This window comes from Clinocottus analis, unplaced genomic scaffold, assembly GCF_023055335.1.
Source record: "Clinocottus analis isolate CAN_PGR_092001 unplaced genomic scaffold, fCliAna1.0.p SCAF_26, whole genome shotgun sequence".
In the NCBI taxonomy this organism is placed as follows: Eukaryota; Metazoa; Chordata; class Actinopteri; order Perciformes; family Cottidae; genus Clinocottus; species Clinocottus analis.
In genome coordinates this window covers 4,626,468-4,646,467 of record NW_027175998.1, presented here as the reverse complement: position 1 = coordinate 4,646,467, position 20,000 = coordinate 4,626,468, and the positions used below count along the sequence as shown (strand labels likewise).

The following is a 20,000-nucleotide window of genomic DNA, read 5'->3' as shown; positions in this document are numbered from 1 at the left end:
TTTTAAAAAAAAACTTTTATAGGGAAAACAGGAAGAACCTTCATAGAGCAACAGAGGAGGATCCTCTATCAGGATGGACAGAAGCAACAGATGTCATGTGACCAGAATGAGCAATAACAGCACATTACATGAATATGACACTGAACTATTCATATAATGAGTAGTATACACATGGCACATATGAGTAGTATATGCACAATACATATAGTATATATGTATATGTATAGTATATACATGGTATATATGATGAGTAGTATACACTTGGTGCGTATAATGAGCAGTATATATATATATGGTACATGTAGTATATGCATGGTGTATAATGAGTAGTATACACGTGGTACATATAATGAGTAGTATGCACATGGTACATATAATTAGTAGTATATACATGGTGCATATAATGAGTAGTATACACATGGTACATATAATGAGTAGTATATACATGGTGCATATAATTAGTGGTATATACACATTGTACATATAAGTAGTATATACATGGTGCATATAATGAGTAGTATACACATGGTACATATAATGAGTAGTGTACACATGGTACATGTAATGAGTAGTATATACATGGTGCATATAATTAGTGGTATATACACATTGTACATATAAGTAGTATATACATGGTGCATATAATTAGTGGTATATACATGGCTGCCGAGTGTGATTTGTAAAGGTTGACAAATCATTTCCGGCTCTGTGTGTTCTTGTGTGTTTTACTGTTTTTTTTTTGGCACACACACACACGTGGAGCTTCACGTGACATTTTGGTCAACCCTCCCGACCCAACGCGGTCAACTCTTCCCGGCCGCACTGAAAAAGCGAGCTGGGTTGACTGGCGGCCGTGCAAACCGCACGACGTGTGACGCCCCATCGCCAACCGTCAGGAGGGATGTGATGCGATGGCGCGTAGCGACACGCTGTCTGTTAGATGCACCGTTTGTCGTGTGATCAGAGGACAGCGGTGGCAGCGTGGGCTTTGTTTCCTGTGAGGTCTGCATCGTGAACCAGACCTTTTCTCAGCGCCTCAGGGGTCTGTCCTGTGTGGCCTTGGACCCACTGTCCAGGAACATGAAACATGACTCCGAAGTCTGGAGATGTACACATGATGTGCGTCTCTGCGTCATTATTGCCGGCCGCTATCGGAGGCGAGCTCCACCAGTAACACAGTTCTGCAAGGCGTCAACGCTGACTCGGCGACCTCTAGTGTGGAGGTTAGAAACTGAGCTGGACCTCCAGCTCTTGGTTATGCTCCTGGCAAACCAGGAACATGCACTAAAGCACAAACCTACTGGTTATTCTTGTCCCAGCAAGGTTCAGAACAGCAGAATGACATATCACATGCAACATAGTGAAGTACACATAGTTCAGTAGGCAATTATAATTAGAGTACTGTAGCATGAGGATTAACTAGCAGTAGCACACGTAGCCTCGAGCAACAATCAATCAGCAGTCATTGCATGTGTGTTATGCTGCTAGTATATTGACTTTGAGTGCATGTGAAAGAGGTTACGGGTTGAAGGGTTCTGAGTGTGTGTTGACAGAAGAAAGAAAGAGAATGGAAAGGCAGAGGTGATTGATGGCCGTGAAGGAACAAGAGTTTGGTGAGCGATAAGAGAAGGAATGCAGACGTGAGAAGGAGAAAGGAAAGAGGAAACAAAGGAGGAAAGATACGAGGTCGAGCAAGAGGGAGATCAGGCCTCGCGTCCCAGTCGGGTCTCTGTTGGGTCAGGACGGTGAGGGTCCAGGTCCTGGAAACATGCCGTCCATCAAGTTTACCAGCAGCACGGCTAAACATTGCGCTTGAATAGTCATTCATCAAGATCTTTGACCATGTTTGGGCTTCCTGTGAAGAGAGTGAGATAAACTGTACATGCACTATACTGTCAGAGGTTCTTGTCTTTGGGCGACTGCAAAATTTGCTTTTAATGGGTTCTTTCTGACACTGAAATAGTCTTAAATTGTATATTTCAGTTGAAGGCCGCTTGTGGTTGAGACTTGTGTTTTTGGAGGGAACCACTTTTAAAAAAAATAGACAAATCATCGCGGTCCAATTTACTTTAATGGTGACATCAGCCTGACATTTCCTTCATCGCCTTGTATTGTCTTCACAGGTAAAAACCAGCCGCATAGAAGAGAAATACATTTGTTAAATCCTAATTTTGTTTTATGTATGAATGAGACCATCAGTAAAATAAGCCTTTCATATTAGGTTTAACGTTATAAATAGACTTTATTAAGCTAACGGTACATTGAGGCTCCTCGTGTGGCTCAGAGATGTACTGCAGACATGAAACCTGTGTATAGCGAGCGGTCCGTCTGCAGTCCAGGAACTCCGGATCGGACAGAAAACACACCAACTGTAACGCAGCTGTGTGGGAAAATGTGCTCAATGGTCCACCCATCCATCACAGCGCTGCAGAAATCCCCAAAGTGCCCTTGAGACAAGCGTCCGGGCGACCCGATGCCGTGGAGTTGCAAAATCCTTCAGCCTCTGTTCGAGCAGACGGCGACCGACGGGCAGCGAGGGAAAAATATATAGGACACGCTGCGAGTCGCTGCAACTCTTGTTGTTTCCTCACTTCCTCTCGTTGCTTCACTCTCACGTCATCCCAGATATTGAATGCATATTAGATATTGAATTTGTTTCTCGTACGTCACAGTCCGTTCATGTCAGGAGGAGCGAGCGACCCGGCCTGGCTTTCTTTTTGTTGGCACCGACGTGTGTGGCTTCGGTGGTTTGATTCAAGTTTTTGACACGCAAACGCACACAAACACGCACGCGTGCTGGAACGGAGGCGAGGCCCAGCAGAGCGCCGCCAAGGACGGTCAAGGACACGCCCCCGCCGCCGCCGAGCGGACGTGCAACTGTAGGAGAGGTCTGCTAATCACGGAGCCCCGCCCCCTCTCGCTCGCTTCTGTCGTTTCTGAAGGGTTACTGTCTGCATGTATGTGCTTCACGTGCACATTACCAGACACCAGACCTGGTCTCTACACTTCCCTCGTTCTCTCACTTCGTCTTCCTCATCTCTGATTCAGATATTAGGGCATCATCATCATCAACTCCCTTCAACTCTGTGATGAATGGTGCTTTTCATCGGCGTTTGATCACCGTGGCGCTGTGGCGCTTGTGTCCCAGGGCTCGTCTGTGAGTTTGCAATATTTATCCACTTGCAAACGCCACTGAAGTGGATTCCAATCTTTTCATAGCGACACTCATACGGCTGATCTTGAGATATTGCATCGCGTTACATCTCCGGCTCGAGGCGGCGTCGCGAGATGAGTTAGAACTCGGGAGGGAGCTGAAATGAACGAGGAGTCTGAGAGGAAGCCGAGGAAGCTTTAAAGCTGCTAATTAACCAACAGCTAATTGCAAGAGTAAAGACGAGGCGGTTAGCGCCGTTAGCGCTGTTAGCACTGTTAGCTGCGAGCCGCCGGCTCAGCCGTCGCCGTGATGGCAGCATCTGAGACGCTCTAAATCTGAAATGAAGCAGATCCAGTGTAAGTTTACACGACTTTCACCCTGACTTTGAGCTGTGTGTGTGGGTGGTTGTGTGTGTGTGTGTGTGAGTGTGTGTGTATGTGTGTGAGTTGTCAGATGTCCAGACCGTGTTGGTGGACGCTGTCGCCTCCTGCCAGGAGCATCTGGATGGAGACGCATGAGCTCTCACACACACTTACTCACCAGCATACATGCATTTCTTTCTGTGTGATGTCACCAGCACACACACTTCCTCTGCATCTGAAATTCCTGTGCAATCTTCCTTTGAAGATGAAAATCAACATTACCTCTAAATCTTTTTCCTGATGCAACTGCACCTTAAGTTGTTTTGTAATTATTTTTTTCCAGCTGTGATTTGTTTAAACTCTCCACCTCGCAGCCATCAGGCCAGTAAAGTATGTTGAGAAAGCTCACGTCTCTCTCGTACACACACACACACACACACACACACACACACACACACACACACACACACACACACTGCAACATGTGGATCATCTGCATTGTTGTGAACGTTAAACACAGATCTTTAGTCACATTTCTTCATTCAGTTCCCAGGCGGAAAAAAATATACAAGTATATTTAATCTTAGTATACTTCAGTATACTTAAATATATTTGAAGCCATACCAATCATAAGTATACCTTAAGTGTGCCATTTTAGAACAACTTATTTTCTACTAAATGTATTTAAGTTGTACTTAAATAGTATTTAAGTCAAACTTGAAGTATATTAAGTTAATTTTTTTGGTGCTAAATTGGAACAACTTAAAGTATACTTAGTACATTTTAAGTACATTACTGTGTATGTGCTAATGTACATGCCGATATCTCACTTAAATAGTGTTGTAAGTATATTTTAAATATATTAATAGTGTGCGCACAGTATACAAAAAATATATTTGAAATTAAAGTTTAAAGAAGTATATTTGAGTAACTGCACAGAACTTTCACTTAAAGTTTTTTTAAAGTAAACTTTTTATATATTTGCATAAAGTAAACTTCTTTGATAGTGTGTTTGAAATATACTATTTAAAATGTATTTTAAATACACAGAAGTAGATTATTTTTGTCTCCTATAAAGCATAAACCTCAGGCTCAGAGCGTTGTGTTTGTGCTCTTCAACACATCCTCATCATCAAAGCTGCTGTGAGGTTGAGGCTGTTTTTAACGTCAATATTTAATGCATTAAAATGAGATCCATAATCTGCTGCGTGCCTGTCGGACTGAATCCCGATGAAGCCGATCAGCTGGACCGGTGTGACGACAGGAAGCGTCGCGGTGGTGTCGGTGTCTCTCTGGACTTCCTGAGTGTTCTGGCGTTGCAAAATGGCCGACGGGAGATGGGGCCGCCGCTGGTCCTCCGTGGCCGTTGGAGAGGAACCTTCAGTCTCACTCTCTTGCCCTCCTCCGCCGTCGCTCCTCTCTCCACCGTTCTCTCCCTCGACCGGCGCTGGAGGCCGGCTGTCCGTCCGTCTGGACCTCGTCTTCCTCTTTTCAGAGAGGATCAACTGAATTGCTTGCAACAGCACTATTGCCCCCCCCCCTTCAATCCGAGGCAGCGTTTCTCATGTTGCTCAACCCCAGCAGCGTGTCGACTCCTCCACACGCTGTACGTCCTCCACACTTTCTTCTTCTTTCTACTGCTGCTCATGTTTAATCTGGGCCTTGCCAGATTAAATCATTCCCTCCTCCTCTCTGCACTTCTTTTGTTTCTTTCATCTACATTTTTCACCTCTTGTTTTTCCTCGATCGGTCCACACATGTTTGTTTCTTCGCCTCCAGCATGGCCACGCTTTCCCTCCGTCTTTTGCTCTGCGTTTCTCTTTTTTTACGACCTCATTTTTTCTCCCTGTTTGTTTAATTAGGTCGCTGACGGCCCTGTGATGTGTGGACTGAATAGAGAAGCTGTCACAAGAGGTCACTTCTGGATCGCTGCCTCCTCCTTCTCTCCCTTTCTCCCCCTTTCTCCCCCTCTTCCACCAACAACACAGATAAGCACAGGCGCAGTCCCTCACAGTGGAGTTCATGGCATCGCTTCACTTTTGGGGCTCGATTCACCAAACTGGCTGGAAATGACCTCAAGCGCCACAAACCTTCAGGGGAATAGTTTCCCCCCGTCTCTCCGTCCAGGCAACATCGGCCTTCAAGGTGTCGTAAAACACACTTCGCTCAAACTCACAGACAAGCGGCGATGAATGCAGGGAATCGACTCAAAGCTGTTGTGGAAAACAGGTCGTAGGATCTCACAAGAAACACACTCAGAGGAGTTCCTGCAGCAGGTTGTTCTGGTGAAGGAGTGAGTCAGCAGGAAGGCAGCGCTCCTTTAAAACGTAAAAACGTGATTTGAGATAGAGATAAGATAAGATAATCCTTTGTTAGTCCCTCAGTGGGGAAAGTACAGGATTACTGCAGCGTAGCTCACAAGTAAATGAAGATGAAAATCAATATAAATAAACAGTAGGACGGTAATAAACAAAATGAAACCGTAAGTAGAATATTAAATATACAGATGGAATAAAAATGTCCTTTAATGTAATGGATGTTGCACACATTAGGTTATGCACCAGGTGATGAATTAAAGCATCTCAAAGTCTTGAATATATAATATTGCACAATCTGCTGCAGCGGACGGACACAGAGATGCACAGACACACTCCTTCTGGAGATAATGAACAAATCGTCCTTTTTGTTTCCCGAATGTTCGCACAGTGACATTCAGCTCCACCGCCGTCGACGATGAGAGCGACCTTTTGAAACTGTTCTGGCGCCGCCGACTTCCTCCAGCTGTGAGGAGGCGGAGGGATGAGCAACGCGTGGAGCAACTTCACGCGGCAATTTCACACAGAGATGTTGCCTCCGCCTCCTCGGGTGGGGACATTGCGGCCATAAGAAGGGAAGTTGAACGCTTGCAGTAACGGTTTCAACATTTCAACAGGTGTTTCACCAGAACACCTCCGCGGTGTCGCAACAAGGTGACGCACAGAAAGCGCACGGCGACCTCGCAGCCGGCCCGACGCCTTTTTACACGCAAACCAGAACTGTGGCTGAAAGAAAGGAGTCCGCTTTTGGGTGGAAAAGACTCGTCGTCGCCGTCCATCGCTCTGCAAAGCGTTCACGTGCCGTGACCTCGCTCCATCAGTCTCACGCTTCAGTGTTTCTCACCTGTCGGTCGGGTTTAATTAGCCGCCGTTGTTTCAGTTCGGCTCACACCGAGTCGCTCTTCTGCCCAAAGTAACCTTTTAATGAAGGAAGTGAAACCTCCATTAGACCCCAGAACATCCTGCAGACGCTCTGAAGCGCTTCTCCATCTTCCCTGAGCTGCAAACTTTGTGTCTTCAGCCATTTACGATTTCTTTCTGTCTTCTCGTCTCTCTCTCTCCCCCCTCTCCCTCTTTCTCGTCTGTTCCTACTCAGACTTTGTCTTCCTCACTTCCCCATTGATCGCTCTGTCACTTGCCGTCCCTCTGGTCTGCTGCTGGTGTGATAGATGGCCGCGCCGCGCCGCGCATCGATCATCCGGCTTTGACCTGCTGTCCGTCAGGCGCCGCTCACACACCTCTGAGCGCCGGTGACGACTCTTTGTCGCCGGCGCTGTACTTGTGCCTCCCGCAGCATCGCGTTGGATGAAACAGTTGTGAGGCTGGTGATTAGTTTGCACATAATAGAGACTTAGACAACGTCCAGCAACGTCCATCCAGCGAGTTGTCCTGTATAAACGCACGCCAATTTGAAATCGCACAAAACGTTTGCAGCCAAGAGTCTTATCTTAAAGTCCTCTTTGTTAAATGCAAACACATGTACTTTAAATACACAGAAAACATGCATTTTTTGTATTAGTCATGAATCTTAAAGCGTCTGTTTGCGTCGTTCGGCACGCTGTCACAGTACTTACGTGTGTGTGTGTGTGTGTGTGTTTGCACACCACCCTAAAGTGCGTTCCCTTCTCTCTAATCGGAGTGCATCGTATAAAATGGCCGCCGTTCCTAGTACGTTGCGTCCTTCCATGAACGGATGTTTTCTCACCGTGTGAAGCGTGATGTATGTCCTGTTTGTTCCCCTGCAGACAACATGAACCCAGTAGCCTGGTTTCATTCATGTCGCACACCAGTGGGCGTGTCCTGACGTGAATGAAGCGTCATCCTTGAAAACCTGCAGGATCGCTTCAAAATATTCTGTTACCGAATTCGTAGATACTTATATTTAATTTAAACTACGATTCTGTACGAGCCGATCGGCCCTCACTGTGATGACTCACAAAGACAAAATATGTTGTTCCAGCTGAGTCTGCAGTGGCGAGAGATAACAATGCACAGCACACACTGCACTGCTCATGCTCGCTTTATTCTCATTTCACATGTTAAGAGACAACAAAATGCAGTTTAGCATCTAAACAGAAGTGAAGCAGTAAAGTGCAGAGTGTATACTGTGTGTGTATATATATATATATATATATATATATATATATATATATATATATATATATATATATATATATACATGCAGAGGTAAGAGTGGACTCTGCATGTTCTTTGCGTGTCTCGAGCGTCGATCCTTCGATCTCCTTCACACTCGGTGGGCGTTTTGCTCGGCACCTCATGGGGCGCTTGATCATATTTGGTGCTATTTGTGCGTTCAGACCGACGTTGAGTAACTTTTGTGACTTCTGCAACTTCCTCAGGGCTTGTGTGTCTCTGAGAAGGAGCTGCAGTGTCGAGTGTTGAGCTGGTTTTGTATGAGCGATCCTGGAGAAACACCGCAGGACATAAAGAGAGAGAGTCTGTGAGATTATGTCTCTCTCTCCACGTTTTCAATCTCAGTTATTCACGGTCGCACTTTTTTCCTCCTCTTTTCCGTCAGTCCCGGCGTCCTCGAGACACATTTCAGCCTTTTCCATCCTCACATTGTCTCTATAGCAGATCTCACAGAGCTGTGCGGCGGGTGCTACATGTTGTCAGCAACAGATCCCGATGTGCTCAAACCCCGAACCCCTGACTCTGTATAAATGATAATCATGGCCTCTGAAATGCAATATTTCACATGTAGTGCCACCCGTTGCCTATTCAACGTGGCAACTACTGGCTGCTCACCTTGACTATCTTGATTGACGCGTTTTTAAATTAAACACAAAGATCCTTTATATGAGTCCATGTTTATTCCGTGCAAACCAAAAATAATCTTCAAACGTTCCAGTCACATCAACATATGTCAAACATGCTCATCAAAACGAAACGTAACGCAACGCAACGCAACGCAACGCAACGCAAGCGGTTGGCCTTGCGCCCCCAGTGGTGGGAGGTCAACACAACAACAATATGCAAAAATGGCCCTTACATCACATAATGCATGCTTGTCAACGCTCGATAATTACTTCCTTCTCTCCCAGAGGTGAACGGCGACGTGCGAGTGGCATTTTAACTTTTCTCCCGCTCACGCGTCACATGGCGAGCGTGAGTGCCGGCATTCGGCCCGACCGAGCGCTCGGTGGGTGGAATCTGTGCCGCGTTGGTTCTCCCCTCCCTCCCTCCCTCCCTCTCTCCCTCCCTTCCTCCCTTCCTCCCTCTATCCATCTCCCCCTCTCCACCTTCTCTCTCTCCCTCTCTATCATTCGTCTTGCTGCATTGCGAACCCCAGCAGCTGGTTGAGAATCCCCCCGGAGCGACTTTCAGCTGCAGCACGCTCGATTTATTACTGTGTTTTTGTGCGTCGTTATTATTACTACTGTGTGTGTGTGTGTTGGCTTCATTCCTGCGTCCATTCGCCCTCGATTTTAACGCAGATTTCTCCTCCTCCACCTCTCTCTTATTACAGTAACGCCTTTCTCTCTGAAGCGGGTTGACATAACTGGGATAGCACTTTGTGAACACCAGGCCCAGAACTGTGGCTCGCTGTCTGAGGGAGGCAGGTAGACATGAATAGAATTGTAAATGGCTTCTTTGAAAAGAGGGGGGGGGGGGACAGCCCTCTGACAAATTGCACATAAACAAACAAGCAGGCCATTGGTCGAGCCACTGCCAGCGTCTCTTAAAAGTGGCAGAGAAGGAGAGCAGCGGGGAGAGAGGGAGCAGACTGGATGAAGGGTGCGTTTCCTTTCTGCACAATCCGGTTTTATTTGGCTCCCTCGGCTCGTATCACCTCTTTCTCCTCCTCTTCGTCTCCCCCCCCCCCTCCTCTTCCTCTCCATCACAGTTCTCACACGTCTCCGACGCGCTGAAACGATCGTGTGAGTCGTAAAATCGACGCTGAAAATAAGTCGGCAGGCGGGAGAGAAGAAGGGGAACAATGCAACAAGTCCGGGGACATTTTCTTGTAACTTTAGCCGGATTGTGTTTCGACTCCGACGAACTGGAGCGAGACGCGAAGTGGGGAAACCCGAGCTGGTGCCGTGCAAACAAAAGCTTGGAAACAGACACCCAGAAAACATGCGATTGTACCATCGTAATAATGACTATACAGGTTTGGATTCAAAGATACACATATATATATTAATATATCTATAAACAGCCAGAAGTTGAAAAGAAATGCACAAAAATAACATACGGCAAAAGAAAAGAAACCTCCTGTTATTCATTTCAAGTGGCACAGAGACGTGAGGGGATGTGTTGCGATGGCAGTCGAGTGTGTGTGTGATTTATGTCTCCACAGTGGGGGAACAGGTCCTTCCAATGAAACTAGGACAGCAGAGATATGGGAGGCGGCGGCGGCGTTGTGAGCGAGCGCATCGCGACAGCCGGGCGGAAAGATGCCAAAACATGGCGGGGAAATGATTCCTGAGTGACACATGAGCGCGTTAGTCGCCCGTTTTCTACCAAGTAACACAAATATGATGGATTCGGCTTCACAGATGTGCATTGGCACGTTCCTCCACCATGCATGCAAGTGCTGCATGCTTGTGGAAACGAGGCTTGGTGCAGCGGCTGTAACCAGGTCACCCTGTTGTCTTTGTGGGAACCGTGCAGCTGCACGCGGGTACGCTGGTGGCTAAAGCGCGCTGACGGCGTTATCCGACTCAAGGTCGATGCACACTCGTGCAACTGCAACTGCAACTGCAACTGCGGCTGGACACGCGGTTGCAGTTGCATCGACGGATTCGTGTTGGTTTATGGTTCCCGCCTTTTCCATACGCCAGAACAGCAGGTGGTGCAACGACTGTTTAGAGTCGACGTTCACAGATATCTCCCTCCAGGAATTCACCTCCATCTTTGTGTCGTTATCCTCCATCAGACGGGTTTTATAAATGCTCATATTTGTGGATCTCTTCAGCCAAACGTTCTTCAACAGGATCCATTGTTCCTGTTTCTGCTCTGGCTTTTAAAAACAGAGGTATTATGCTATGAAACCGGACATGAGAGACTCAGACAGGACGTGGTTAGCGGACCAATCACAGCCTTGCTGCTGTGAACAGCTCGTGTATCTTTGACGGATAGTCAGACATTTTGGGTCATTTATACTCAGGTTTTACGCAGAGACGCAAGCATGCACAACCCCCATGAACCCTCTTGGGTAGTCCTGTCAGCCATCTTGCGTGCGTCACCCAAAATGTCTGACTATCCGTCAAAGCTACGCGAGCCGTTCGCAGCAGCAAGGCTGTGATTGGTCCGCTAACCACATCCTGTCTGAGTCTCTCATGTCCGGTTTCATAGCATAATACTTCTGTTTTTAAAAGCCACAGCAGAAACACGAACAATGGATCCCGTTGAAGAACGTTTGGCTGAAGAGATCCACAAATATGAGCATTTAAATAACCCGTCTGATGGAGGATAAGGACACAAAGATGGAGGTGAATTCCTGGAGGGAGATATCTGTGAACATCGACTCTAAACAGTCGTTGCGCCACCTGCTGTTCTGGCGTATGGAAAAGGCGGGAACCATAAACCAACACGAGTCCGTCGATGCAACTGCAACTGCGTGTCCAGCCGCAGTTGCAGTTGCACGAGTGTACATCGCAACTTCAAGTTGCTCCCCACGTCCCCGACTCCGTCCTTCTCCAATTGGGCGATTTAAAAGATGCGAGCGAGGAGCAGAGGATGATTGAAAGGCCCTGCAGAGTGAGATACCAGCGCAGGAAGACATGATGTTAAACATTAACGGAGAGACCACTCAAAGAACATTTCCACACATTTATTTCAAACTTTCCGCAGCCTCTTTGAGGAACAGATGAAATGCCCAAGGGCACGTCAGTAAGAGCTTCTGTGAGATGATTTAGAAATGTAGAGAGAAATGGAAAAAGAAGAAGTTGTTTTTGTGAAATGAGCAAACTCAAAATGAGTTTTGCTTTTAAGAGCGGCTGCTTCAAAGGGAATAAGGAGTTCCCTTCAGCTTCTGAGGAAGCAATAATCAGCTCTTATTAATGTAAAGACTTTGAGGCTCATCGTCACATCAATGCAACACACTGTGTTTGGGAAATTAAAACTTGTCAGGGATTAGGAAAAACAGCTCGTCGCCGCACCGCAACACATTTTAAAAATGATTTTGAAGATATTTGAGGATTTTCTCCACTTTGATTCATATGATCTTCCCCAAAAAATGATTTCACTGGATAAGAGTCTCCTGAAAGTGTCCTGTAGTGAGAGAGGAATGCAGTTTCTACAATAACGTGCGGTTGCATTTTACTTATGTGTAGATTACTTATTTCATTATTTATTCTGTTTATGGAATATATATATATATATATATATATATATATATATATATATATATATATATATATATTCCCAAGCTGCCATGTTCCTGACCAACAGTCCAAACCTCCAGAACAAAGAGTTTCAGTTAAATAACAGAAAACACTTATTAACGCTTCATCCACAGAATTTCTTATTTTTATCGGTACAGATAAATGTTCTAATTGTTGATAAGCGTTTAACTATAATAATACAAATAAATGTCCCCGTTGCTTTTTAAAGGAAACACAGATGTAGTTACAGAGGTGAAGGAACTAATACCCCCTAGTGTCTCTCTCTCTCTCTCTCTCTCTCTCTCTCTCTCTCTCTCTCTCTCTCTCTCTCTCTCTCTCTCTCCCTCCTTTTTCTACTTCTTATTGTGACTAACCAGTACTCGTCTTTTCTTTTGGACCCATCTTGTGGAATCTGCTGCATCACTGAAGACAACCCCCCCTCCCTCTTTCCCTCTTTCCCTCTCTCTCTCTCTCTCTCTCTCTCTCTCTCTCGCTCTCGCTCTCTCGCCCAGCAGCCCACACAGGCACCAGCCTCCCTCCCTCCCTCCATCTCTCTCTCTCTCTCTCTCTCTCTCTCTCTCTCTCTCTCTCTCTCTCTCTCTCTCTCTCTCTCGCTCCCTCTCCCTCTCTCTGAGGTGGGCGGGGCTTGACATGCTAATATAGCCTGAGTAGGCGGCCGCCTGTGAGCCGGGTGTGCAGCAATGTGAGGACTCTCGCAAGCCCCGCCCACAGAAGCCAGTTGCTAAGCAACCCTGCATGCAAGGGGGAGGGGGGTGGAGCGGGAGGAGGAGGAGGAGGAAGAGGAGGAGGAGGAGGGGCCGTGAATTCAACAACTGTTGCCTGAATCTTTGCTCTCAGTGTGTGAATGCGAGTCAGCCGGCGGAGGCAGTCAGCGAGGGAGGGAACGAGCGCGAGGTGCAGAGTCTGTGTTTGTGTGTGTGCGCGAGTGTGTGTGTGTGTGTGTGTGTGCAAGTGTGTGTGTGTGTGTGTGAGTCGCCAGGCAGCCGGTGCAGTGTTTTAAAGTGAACGATACATCCGCTCCTCTGCCTCTCTACTTTGGACTAAACCACTAACAAGGACTCACCCTTTGGACTCTCCCTCCTGCACTTGCCTTTAAAGGGAGCACCTGTGTGTGTGTGTGTGTGTGTGTGTGTGTGTGTGTGTGTGTGTGTGTGTGTGTGTGTGTGTGTGTGTGTGTGTGTGTGTGTGTGTGTGAGTGTGTGTGTGAGCCAGCCGACACAACGGACTTAGCCCTGGTGAACAGTGGAGGACTTCAGTGGTGACTGCAGGACCATGGACTCCCCTCACTGGTGAACGGGGTAAGCGTCCGGACCGATGAGGGATCATTCTGCAGAACCAGAACACACACCGACCCGGTCTGCAGACGCCAGGGTCTCAGGGAAAGAGAGGCGTACACATTCAGGGAGCGGGGAGAGTTTGTATGTGAAGGGGTGAGTGAAAGAGGGGGGGGGGGGAGGCTGTGCAGAGTCCATTGTGTGTGTGTCCCAGTTGAATGTGTGTGTGTGTGTGGGGTTGACCCCTGCCTCTCTGTCTGTTGTCTCGCTCAGCTGTACTCGCGCTACTCTGTCCTGTCCCTTCACCATCGCCCCCCCCCCCACCTCTTCCTCATCCCTCCAGTCCGTGCATCCTCGCCATCATTTCCTCTCGCTGCCGCCGCCGGCTCGTCGGTCGCGCCTCAGCATCCCCGGTGACGGTAATGGGATTAATTGGAAAGCATCGGTGGCGGCGACGAGGGCGAGGGAGATGAAAAAAGACCGGGCGGATAGCGAGCACGGACGGGACGAATAGAGGACGAGCCTGCAGGACTGAAGGGAGGAGGATGTTTGTGTGAGAGAGCGTGGGCTGGTGGGACGTGTGGGGTTCAACGTCTTCGCTGTAAATATTCAGTCATTTGGAAAATCGTTTTAAATCCTTCTGCTCTTCAAGTGTAAATCAAGTTCTTCCTGTCCGTGTATTGGGCCTGTAGTTCAGGGCGAAGGGAGTTTATACCAAAACAATCACCTTGTTTTGAACCGACTGACAACACAGAACACACAGCCGAGCCGAGAGGACATTTGATTCAGTACCGGAAAGTTTTTTTTGCTCTTGTGAATAATATCACAGTGAACAATTTAAAAGAGTGAGAACAAACTGTGTTATCATCATCAACATAATTCAGAAGGTCTAAGTGTTCAGCTGATACTGACTGGGCTCTGTTGAATCTGTTCATTGGTCCTAAAATAGAACGGCAAGGTGAGTTGTGTTTCAACGCATGACGTCAGACTCCCTTGTCATTTTGAAGGCTACTCGTCTTCGGCTGGACGTTACATAACGAGATTAACTCCTCTTCGTCCGAGGAAGACGTTGTTTGTGGATTGTCAACGACAACAAATGACTTTCATTCTTCCACTAAAGTCTCTTTGCTCGCAGTGATGTAGTTCTAGCTTTCTTTTTGTTCCCCACCAGTTGTTTGATTGACATGCAGCTAAGTGAACACCGGGACTAGAATAACTAGATTAACGTGCCGCGCTGAGCCGCACGGGGTGGATGGAGGCTAATCTGCATGTGACGTCTCTCTCACACTGATGCTGAAAGAGAAGAACGATTAATCCCGAGACAAAACAAACGATTACCTTTTCAACAAAGTCCTCTATTGTCTCTGAACTTCTTCTACTTTTATACAAAGTGTTTTAAAGTAGTTATTGTTGGAGCAGAATTCCCAAATTCCACAAAGAAATCTCAGGCAACGGCTGAAAAGAGTCCGGGGCCCCGACCACCTGCCGAGGGGTCCGCCGCTAACCGCCGCCGCCGAAATGCCATTCAGCGGCCGACAGCAGGAGAGCTGACAAACGAGCACTTAAGAGGAAGACAAAGCGCCCTGTGAAACACTTTCTTTCCTTTACTGGACGCGAGTTGGACAGCGAGACACAACACAAAGTCTGCACGACAACAGAGCGCTCGTGCAGCTACGCTACGAGTCCGTTGTGTTTCTCCTCCCGGGCGAAACCAATCAAAACACATTTTTTTCTCCGACAGAAATCGTTTGCAGCCGCTCCACCGAGCGCGATGACGCCGGCCGTTGTAGTCTTTGTGTAAACAAAGTCAGCACGGTTCATGACTTCTGGTCTGACAGGTCCATGCCAGCTCCCGTGTTTGGACGTGAAGCGGCGGCAAACTAACGACTCGTCACAACTCTGCAGCGTTCAGGACGGGCGGCTCACACACTGATAACCCGACACTTCAACATGGCGGTGACGCTGTGAGGCGCCACACTGGAGAACGTTAACTTCTACAATATCAGGGGAAAGCTGCATGCTATACATATGCTGTCATAATTCAATGGAGTAGTAGATGCTAAATGGGTTTTTTTCACCGTCACCTCGGCTTCAGTCATTGGTTTGTGGATCCCCTCAAGTTTAGTGAGTTTTGTCGTCGACATTTTGGGTTTTTTATTTGCAACCAGACCTGACTTGAGCGAGGGCGTTCGACCCAACGAAAATATTAAGATTCATTTTCATGGACTGAGAGCACAGTGACAAAACCACAGACAACTCCCACACCGTGTAATTGCTCCTGATCAAAGGACGTATATTTCAAGTTCTCCGAGTTCACACACCCTGAACACCAGCAAACCTGTTGACCTGCTGCTTTTCCTGTTTTCAAACACTCCTTTTGTCCGAATTAGCCCAAAATAGACTCACTACTTTCATCATCTTTCTGCTTTACAAGGACTTTTTCTTTCTGTCCTGCAATGTCTGCAATGCGAGCGCCTGCAGTCACACGGCTTCACCTGTGGAGGTGGAGAACACCTCCACCAGCGTGCCGCCCTACATTGTCCTTTGTCCACCGCTACATTCTTGGTAATCCAAAGACTCAGCTGGAAACACACATTTATGTGTGTGTGTCCAAATTGCTTTTATACGTGTGTAGTTGTGCGTGTCAAGCTGTACTAAAAAGCCCCAGTGTTCATGTTTGACTTACAGCTTTGACTTAAAGAGCATGGGGAGTCTCGGGTGCTGTGTGTGTGTGTGTGTGTGTGTGTGTGTGTGTGTGTGTGTGTGTGTTGACTTAACGAAATGGTCGAGAAATATGAGTCATTACTTCCCGTTTGTGTAGTGTGCGTGTGCGTGCATGCATTGGAAGAGTATTGCTCACAATAGGAGCTAAACAATACACACACGCAGACACGCACACACTCACAAAAGTGTTTATGATCTGCGGATGTTTTGGGAAACTGGTATTGAAGCAATCGATACGAGAATATGAACATCACTCATCCACCGAGGAGCCAACATATCACAACTATTTATTCTAGACTTCTGTTTATTTTTGCTTATTTATCTCAGAACAGTCTTAAACTTGCATTCTCTCTAATGGCCATCAGGGGGCGACTTCACTGGTTGTAAATAAAAGTATGGTTGTATAGAAGTCTATCTACTTCTCTCTTAACTTATTCCCTCGGTAAACATTGTAAACATGAGTTTATGATCTCAATCGCTAGTTTCAAGTCTTCAACTCAGTTATGTTTATTTAGTAAGTGATGGTCCCGTTTTGAGTAAAATACACCTTAAAGCAGCAGATGCTTTAGGGCGGGGCTACCTTGTGATTGACAGGTCGCTGCCACGGCGTTGTCTGTGTTTTCAGTTCAAGTCAGTTGTCACATTTGTGTTGTCTTGTGTGGTTGCACTTGGCTTCTCTCTCACGTCACCTCGTGTTCGCCAAACAAGACGGCGACGCCCAAAATCCAAGATGGCGACGGCCAAAACAACAAACAAAAATAGCAAACAGCTACGTCTACTTCTTCTATACAGTTCTTCTAATTTATCTACAAAATAGTCTCAGCTGGCGAGTTCAAACAACAGTTTGAAAAGCATAAAAGATTCAATTGGATAATAATTATATTATTATATATAATTTATGAACGACAAAAACGGCAAATTCCCACGTTTGAGAAGATAAACGAGAAAGCAGTTGGCGTTTGTACTTGAACAGTTACTCCCATAACTGACTAATCAAGTAATGGACTCATCATTTCTGTTGTTTTTGTACACATTTGTGCGTCTCAACATCTTTTAAGGTCCCGTGAAGCTTCTCGTTGCAGCCGTTGGGCAACTGAGGCAGAAGCAACCCACCGGCAACCTGAGTCACATGCTGGGTATCAAAGCAGAGCAATTCACTTTTATAGGTGGATGTTTCTGTGGGAGAGAGAGAGAGAGAGAGAGAGAGAGAGAGAGAGGGAGAGGGAGAGAGAAGATGAAATGAACAAAGAGACACAGAGATGAAAAGCCTCTGCAGAGAAAACGCCTCTTATCTCCGGAGCTCAAGTCTGACAAACACAAGCACAGAGACTCTCTCTCTCTCTCTCTCTCTCTCTCTCTCTCTCTCTCTCTCTCTCTCTCTCGCTCTCTCTCTCTCTCTCTCCCATCCATCCTCTACAATTTGACCGTCACTCTCCAGCTCAGTCTCCAGTCCCTCTGCTGCTGACTCACGCTGAAAATCAAAAGCTTCATCCGTGTGGATCCGTCCAGTCGGTGTGTGTGTGTGTGTGTGTGTCGGTCTGTGTGTGTGTGTGTGTGTGTGTGTGTGCGCCTGCTCATCCCTCCCTCCCCTGTCTGGTGTTTTGTCCTCCTCTGTGTTTACTTGCGATCGTACAGCAACACGATGGTTTCGTTGTGCAAGACATGACAACGGGAACAACACCTTATGAAATGCTCATAAGCTGCATAACTCCTTTATTCTAGTTCGGCTCCAATGGCAAAAACCACAACAATGCCCCTTAAATATTTGTGGAGGGTGACGTTCAAAAGACATCCTGGCTCACCTGAAGGCTCGTCCGGCGGCTGCATCTCTGTTACAGAGACAGACGGAAACACAAAACACATATTTGGCTTCTTGAACAGACGTCGCTGTGAGCAGTTTTATGTAGAAACTATGGTTGAAATCAAATTGTTTCTACATGAAACTGCTCACAACGAGGCCGGAGGGACATCTTGAGTAACCAGGTCATGACACCTGGAAAGAGATATTGCTGTTGATTTTTCAAATGTATATTTTTTTGGGCGCTTTGAGAGAGTCCCAATAAGCTGTAGAGGAGTCACAGTGCCTTTACACTTTATTATTATGATTTAACGAAGATCAACCTGCACAAACGCTCTCCATTTGAGTGTTTTTTTTTATTGACTCTAACGTTGCCGTGTTGTTTTAATTGGAAACTTCTGTCGAAGCCGAAAACCAGTTTGAACGATGATGATGATGGATGAGTGAAACCTAATGAGCCGCTCGTGGGAATCTCCCTCGCCCGACAGCTGAGGAAATAAGACATTCAGGTTGCGCCGCTTCTTGCTCGACGCCGTCGTCTCACACTTGGATCAATCGCACCGAGACATGCATCGTCATCCATGTAACCCCCCCCGCTCTGCCAGGAGGGCTGAGTGATGACTTGTTCAGCACTAAACTGGTATTGACGGAGAGTCCATCTTCTTTATAATGACGGCGGCGGCGTGGTCATCATGTTCTGGCCTCTGGCGGCGTCGAGGGCGGGGCGGAGACCTCCCCGTTAATTGGCCTCTGGATGAGTAATCAGCGCACGCCGCTTTGTCCTGAGCGTGATGTGTGTGAGTGCTTGCAAGCTGTGTCTTTGTGTATACGAGAACACTGGCACTGCGTTTTGTGGAGTGTGTCAGCAACACTTGCTTCTGGTTCAGAGTGAAGACAACGAGGAGGAGGAGACAGAATGAACTTCATCTGTTCCTGCAACACGCTGACAGAATGATGCAGCGCGTGTTTGCGCCTCTGGGACGCGAACGTCCACGAGGAATTTGCATCGGATGGTTCTATGATTTGACTGCTGGTCACCTGTTTTATTTAGCGTCTATTCTTCCTCTCGCACACGTGAACACTCTACTGTACATCGGCCTCGCTCACAACCGTTGCCGATGTCATTTCCATCTCGCGGTTTTCGGCACCGTATCGTCTCCCCGCCGCGTTGCTCAACGGCAGCGGCAGCAGCAGCGGCTCGAAGGCATTTCTTCAGGGCTCTGCCAACACGGTGTGATTTGTAGTCATCAGTCATGTTACATAAACTCACATCTATGCAGCGCTGGAAGGAAAGAAAACAGCGTCGCTGCCAAATGATTTCCGAGTTACTTAAGTTGAGGCGTGTGAGTTGGACGCATGTGCACGCCGCGCGTTGTTAGCTGCAGTTGCCTTTTCTGCAGGACTTCATTTTATTTCTGATCTCTCTCTCTCTTCCTCTCGATTGTTCTGCCCCTCCAGCTCTTTCCTCCTCGCTGCTTTCATCTCCCCTGCAGACGCGATGGATGTAAATAATACAGCTTTCACTGAGAGACGCTTCTGTTCTCTCGACAGACACATCCGGGCTGCCGATCTTTGCTTCTCATCCTCCAGGTGTCCGACCTGCGTCTTCTCCGGGAGAGTTTGCTCATGCTCATTCAGCCGAGCACCCGGACCGGCCTCTGCACTCGGACGAGGCTCCCGTTGTTCTTCTCGTCCGTCTCTTATCAGCTCCTCGTCTCAGGAGATGGAAGCTGAGTTGTTCTGGCTCTTCTCTGGCGTTGGCCTCCCTCACCTGGGAGAGCGAGAAAGAAAAAGCAGGGAAGAGATGTCTGTATTTTAACTAGGTCAGACCCTGCAGCTACGGACCCACAGAGAGATCAGATCCTTCTAGTTTATTTCAAAAATGTGTAACGGCATTGATGGTGTGCAGAATAATGCTACGAAGCCGTAGTTTCTGTCTCTTACAGTGAGCATTCTCTCTCCCTTCATACTGTTCTGTTTTGCATGTGGACCCATTAGA

General features: G+C 47.2%; 1 protein-coding gene across 4 annotated transcripts in view; it reads left to right on the top strand.

Moving 5' to 3' along the window:
• rab11fip4b (RAB11 family interacting protein 4 (class II) b) overlaps positions 1-20,000 on the top strand; it is a 48,833-nt gene that overhangs the window by 10,083 nt on the left and 18,750 nt on the right. Inside the window, exon 1 of one of the 4 annotated variants that reach the window (XM_068592089.1) lies at positions 13,037-13,503. The exons of 2 other annotated variants lie outside the window; for them this stretch is intronic. The gene's annotated coding sequence lies outside the window, so the exon portion shown is untranslated. Of the gene's footprint in view, positions 1-13,036; positions 13,504-13,617; positions 13,636-20,000 lie in introns of those variants that run through there. One more of the 4 variants, XM_068592090.1, reaches the window with a different exon arrangement.